Source organism: Anopheles stephensi, unplaced genomic scaffold (assembly GCF_013141755.1).
Source record: "Anopheles stephensi strain Indian unplaced genomic scaffold, UCI_ANSTEP_V1.0 ucontig318, whole genome shotgun sequence".
Classification (NCBI taxonomy): domain Eukaryota; kingdom Metazoa; phylum Arthropoda; class Insecta; order Diptera; family Culicidae; genus Anopheles; species Anopheles stephensi.
Window position 1 is genome coordinate 1 of NW_023405256.1, and position 6,791 is coordinate 6,791.

Here is a 6,791-nt window from a genome sequence, read left to right on the forward strand (position 1 = left end):
TGAGCCCCTGCTATACAACTTCTATGGAGTGAAATAGATTCTTGTCTAGTACCAAACTGCAGCATTAGACAATTGGCAGAGAACGGCGTCATATCTTTTGCAAGCAAGGACGACGCCGAAATACAACTGGCTTTACAAAACACTTTGGACAATCTTGCCGAGTGGTCTGAAAACCTTGGTATCAAGTTCTCTGCAACGAAAACTGAGATGGTAGTCTTTTCCCCTTTTAGCGACACGACAAAAAAAGGGAGAAAAGACTATTTGACCCGAAAATTTATGTCTTTTTGTACGGTGAAATGATATCAACTACCGACAATTTTCGTTACCTTGGTGTTGGCACCAGGCTAAACTGGAGTACACACATCACCCATCTGGTGCAAAAATGCAGTAAAAGAATCAACTTTCTAAGGACAGTCACAGGATTCTGGTGGGGCGCACATCCAACAGACGTCCTGCGACTGTATAAGACAACGGTACTATCCGTGTTGGAATATGGCAGCATATGTTTCCATTGGGCATCCAAAACGCATATCCTCAAATTAGAGAGGCTACAGTATCGTGTCTTAGACTCGTTCTAGGGAGCATGAAATCAACACACAAATGTCCTAGAAGTGTGACCGGAGTGATGCCGCGTAAAACTTCGTTTTGAAATGCTGTCGCTTCGCCTTCTAGTCCGTTCTTCAGTATCAAATCCCTTGATCGAATAAAATTTTAAAGCGCTTCTAGAGACAGGTTCTAAGAGCAAGATCTTGAAAATCTACGAAGATTTTGTTGCCCTAAAAGTGCATCCTAGCGCTCCACAGGCATTAATCCGTGCTGCCCTTCCTGAGACCTACAGTTCCCTTTTAACAACAGATTCCTCGTTGCACGAGGAAATTAAGACCATACCGAATGATCTTCGCCCGATGGTAGTTCCGGGCATTTTCAGGGATAAGTATGGCCATTTAGACCAAAGTAGCCAGTATTATACTGATGGATCATCCTCTAAGGAAGGCACCGGCTTCGGCGTTTTTAGTGAGTCCGCCGAAGCATTTTTCAAATTGCGGGAGACGTGTAGTGTCTACACCGCAGAACTAGCCGCAATCTTGTACGCACTATTGATTATAGCAGCGAGACCTTCGGATCAGTACTTCATTTTTACAGATAGCCTTAGCGCTATCGAAGCACTACGATCCTCGAAGGCTGTTAAGAGTCAGGATATCCTTACCGTCAAAATCATAGAATTGCTTGGCTCCATGTTCGACAAGGCGTTCAGGATTACGCTAATTTGGGTACCTTCTCATTGTGGAATTCCCGGCAACGAGAAGGCAGACTTACTGGCCAAAACAGGTGCCCAACAAGGCACCTTTTACGACCGTCCGATCTCGGCCCGAGAGTTTCTTCGTCTACCACAGCAACTTTCCTGTCTCGCTGGCAGAGCATGTGGCCGATGATCTCGGGCGATTCCTATTCTCGATCTCTCTGCAAGTGTCCCTGCGGCCTTGGTTCGGTGGGCTCTCTATAGACCGGGCATTCATACGCATGATGTCTCGACTTATGTCGAATCATTTCGCGTTGAATGCTCATCTTCAGCGTATAACTCTGGCTCAGACGAAGGTGTGTGGCTGCGGTGACGGATTTCACGATGTGGATCACCTTCTGTGGTCCTGCATGGAGTTTGAAACCGCAAGACCCTCCTTGTTAAGCACAGTCGAGAGCATCGGTAGACAACCGGGTACAGAAATTAGAGAAATTTTGGCGACTAGGGACCTCGCTTACATGAGGCTCATCTTCCGATTCGCCAGAGACAACGGTCTTATCCTTTGATTCCGCATCACAATTATCCTTTCAATCCTAAGTCCCCTACATTCCTTTTTTGTTATTCGTTGTGTTGTCCGTGTCTTAATTGTTCTTTGTAGTGCCACGGGTGGTCCGTTGACGGTGCAACAGTATCCGGGACCAAAGTCGACAATATCGTTAGAAGGGAGGCAGACTTTTCTGCAATAGTGTTCTTCATCTCTGCCTAGCCTTGATGGAGCGAGTTCGGACTTGTTGGCGTTGGGTTCGGAGGTGGTCGGCGGGTCCTACCTCGTGATTAGCAGAAACCCTGCTGTTACGGAGGGGAACTCGCCGATAGCTTTTGATTTCGGTGCTGGCTTGGTCGAGCTTGGGCTATCACTGCTGGGCAGTTTGAGAAACACTACACAGAGGCAAATGTTTGTGCTGTCCAAAACGCTGTTTTTTTTGTTTGGTTTTTGTTTCACTCTCCAGATCCGATACACGGAAGGATGATCCGTTTACACACCACACTACCATCAACACAACACCGCCAGCAATAGACCTAATCATTGATACAACTTCTACAATAGACCTGGATTTCCACAATACAATCGCCACACACCCACAACCGAGCATAACCCGGATAAGGCTAAATACCAGGGAGGAAATGCCTTGGTAGTTTCTTTGTGAATTTTTTTGTTTTTGACATTTGTATTTCGTCAGCACATGCGGTGCTGACAATACGGCTCCTAGCAGTGATAATTAATAAATAATAATAATAATAATAATTTGCGGAAATTTTTTATCTTAACTTACAAACACATTAAATTTGAATGGTATAAAATGTCATTAGAACGGAACGTTTAGAGGCCCAGTGCCAGCATGCAAAGAGCCCCACACCAGTGCCGTAGGTGGAGCGCATTTCCGCCAAACTACCCCCATTCTGGGATGATATGCCTGAAATTTGGTTTGCTCAGGCGGAGGCTAAGTTAGAGGTATCTCAAATTACAAGGGAGCGCAACCGATACTAAATACCTAATAGTCGCTCTTCCTAAACAAACCTTAGCTAAAGTGTTGGATGTTATCCACATGAAAAAAAACACCATACAGTCATTTAAAGGAACAAGTTTTGAGTCGCCTTTCAACCAGTGAAGAAGCCCAACTTTCGAAACTCTTATATCACGTGTAGATGGGTGACAGGTCACCATCCGAGCTTTATCGGCACATGGCGCAGCTCGCGGTTGGTTCAGATGATATCTCTGCCAAACTGATACAAAAGTTGTAGAAATCGAGTTGACCCAAATCCATTGAGGAAGCACTCTTTGCAGTTGATTCTAAGGACCACGATGAGCAAATGAAAATCGCTGATAGACTCTGGGAATGCAACAATCCACGTAGCGTTTCGCAATGGAATGTAAGCCAAAGTATTTTTATCAACACTACTAGACTGACGATATTCGTCAAGAAATGTCGGGGCTACGAAATATGATTCGCCAAATGGCTGTAAATTCTAATAATCAGCGAAGGGGACGAAAGAGAAATTGCTCAAAGTCGCGAAATAGTTGCAACACACCCTCACAACAGGGAGAAAGTCCGCTATGTTGGTACCACCGCAAATATGAACGGAACGCAAAAAAGTGTATCAACCCTTGCAATTTTAATTCAACGCAGGGTGGGAACAATTTATCTCTTCAAAAAACTAATTTGCTCCTTAGCATTGAGGGATAGCCCACGAGCGATTTTAAGCTCCTCACCTCGTCTCTTCATCAATGATGAGATTCACATTCCTTGTAGATACCGGAGCTGACATATCCGTCATTCTACAAAATTTAGTAGGCACTCTAGCCAAACCAACTGACCACGTATTAGCTACAGCCAACGGTAGTACCATTGCTGCATATGGAACCAAGCTAATACAAGTATCTCTTGGATTGAGGCGGTCTTTTTCTTATACTTTCGTTATAGCAGCGGTTAATCGTCCTATGATAGGAGCTTACTTTATTCACAAACACTGTTTGTTAGTTGATCTTAAGGAGCGGCGCCTAATTGAACCAACTACAAATCTGGTGTCAAAGACTACTATTGCGACAGGGGACACTCCCGCACCAAAACATTTTTCTATGGAAGCAATTGAGTTCGGTGAGGTTTTAGACAATACCCATCATTGATCGAGCGCCCTGACTACAGCACACCGGTCGGTCATTCTGTTTCACACTACATTGAAACAAAAGGCTCTACCATTTGCTAAGCTTCGCCTTCTGGAACCGAAGAAACGTAAAATTGCCCCGACACAACCCTGACGTGTTGACAGTCGACGAAAGCACGATCGTGCTTTCGTTAAGTTGGGGCATTCGCGTAGCCAGGATTCGTGTTGAGTGCAGAGGCGCTCACACGAATAAAAGTATTTAAGCCAGGCTACACGATGCGAGATGCCGAAGAGATTTCGCTTAAAAGGGGCGGTTATGCGAAATCTATACGTCAAAAACATTTCAGCTCCTTGAGCTGAAATCCATGAGATATCTTTTTGACACTTCGCCGAGATAATCAAAATTGAAATTGAGAAAAAAAGAAGAAGGAATAAACCAAAACAAAACAAACCGCGACAAAGCCCGCAAAGCTACAGTATGGTAAAAAAAATCTTAAATTTTACATGCTGCTTCAAAAATAACTCTCTTGTCTTTTGTTTTTAGAATAAATTTGAACATGGAAAATGCAAAGCCGCAACGTGCGTACGCGCAGAAGGTGAGTACGAATCATTCTCATTATCACATGATGAAAACGGAAGCCGGCTCTTCCAAGCAACAAATTGTAGCGGTCTCCTGAGGTGCCACTAATGTAGCGACGCTAGAAGTTCCCATGGCGAATGGAGGATGGTGGAATTGCATCGCTGCAGCTGCACTGACAGCTGCCAGTGCATGGTGCATGTTGGCGTCCTATGTTGTGCGAGGATATTATACAGTTCTTCAATGGAGCCGCTGTTGAACTGCAATTAGTGACTGCTATTATTATTATTTGTAATTGTAGAATACGGAGCTCTGCCTGCGTTTGGCAAATGCCGTGGAACGGCAGCCGATAATTTACACAAAAAGTTCCCGTAATTACAAAAATCGCAACTTGCAGAACGACGCTTGGTCTTGTGTCGCAACGGAGGTTGGAGCCACAATCGTTGAGGCTCAGCGCCTATGGTCCAACATGCTATGTAGCTTTCGATCATATCGGTCGAAAGTGCGGCAGAGCATGCATATTGGAGCAGGTAAGTTGTTATAAATTAATTAGTTAAGTAACTCAAAGTAATCTTTCTACTTCTTTTAGCATACGATGCAGTTTACCGTCCGAGGTGTTTCGCCTACGAGGCGATGATGTTCATGGCGAATACCACGGAGGACAACGAACATGCCGATACGGTTAGTATAACCTCTATTTACATTTCATGTAATTTCCAAAGGCTAGCAACATTACAGACATGGACAACGTAGGATGAATTGCAATCAGTAGATTAGTTAGTTTGAAATTCTTTATAAAACGGTATGACCGTATTGCATAGTAGGCTAATTGATAGTAGTGATAGCAATGTAGAATCAACTGATGCGGTTTCTATCATACGCTGCCGCTGTCTGCAATGTTGTTTATCTTGTGACATCATTTTTTAAATACCTGTATGACGTAGTAAATAGCGTTGTTTGGTATATTTTACTTATCACGTTATGCTTACTTATTACATGCAACTTTACCTCTCTGGCCAAGACAACGATCTGTTGTAGAGGTGTCCGACATTAACTAAAATCGAGCCAACGGAAACCTGTCGATCTGTTACACTATATAACCGTATCTGTTCAGGCGTGCAGGTTTGAGTTCATTTAGCGGTATACTCAATGTTTCTCAACTTTCCATGTAGTGCAGTGGTGTTATTTTTATTTTAAAACATTTAAACATTTAAGATTTTTTCTATGCCACTAAAATTTACAAAAAGCAATATTTACATTTTTTTATTGTGAATAGAATGAACGATAATATCACAACATCACATTTTAATAGGATCATTATCTTAAGTATCACTATCTTTAGTATCACTATCTTAAGTATCACTATCTTAAGTATCATTTTTATTTTAAAACATTTAAACATTTAAGATTTTTTCTATTCCACTAAAATTTACAAAAAGCAATAATTACATTTTTTATTGTGAATAGAATGAACGATAATATCACAACAACACATTTTAATAGGATCATTATCTTAAGTAAACTGAATAATTAATCTAATCTTCAGAAACGAATCACGTTCTAATGTCGGATGTCCACCTCGTTCCAGATTAAAGAAAAGAGAGGTGAACACATAGTTTGGTGGTAGCAAAGTGGTCTTAAAATTTCCATTTACCTTTACGTGACATGTAAAGTTGGTCATTGTCAGTTGGTCATATAGTTTCAGGGACTAAGCAGCATAATGATGGTAATTATTTTTAAAATCCAGAACCATATGCGTTCGAACATTCATCAATCGATCAGCTGTCCGTGACGAAACAAATTTAAGATTTACCAAATTATCATTGGCTCTCCAAACGCCAGGGACCACGTTCTCGCCAATGACTCTATCGAATGAGGATGGTGGAGAGTATATTGTTCTTGAAGCATTTCTTCGTAAATAGAAGTTGTAGTGTTGTGAGAAGAATTGTGTTGTGTAGAAAGTTTGTTGTTTAAATAGACAGTTGTTAGAACAATATGTTTTGCCACATCCGGAGAAAGAAGTGTTTGTCCTTTTAATACTTGAAACCGATTTGCAAGTATTCCTAGCGCATTTTCAACGGGCATTCGAGCACGCGAATGTCTATAATTGAAAATGCGCTGGTAGCTCCCAGGTGAGTGGAGCTCGCCAAAGGAACGGATGCAGTAATCGGTAAAAGCAAAAGCCTTGTCTCCTAATATAAAAAATGGTACTGGAATTTTATATGGTAATCGCAATGGCTCGGGATCTGGAATATTTAATAACTTGTTTTCAAGCTTTTGGAACAATCTTCTTCTTCTTCTGTGGCCCTA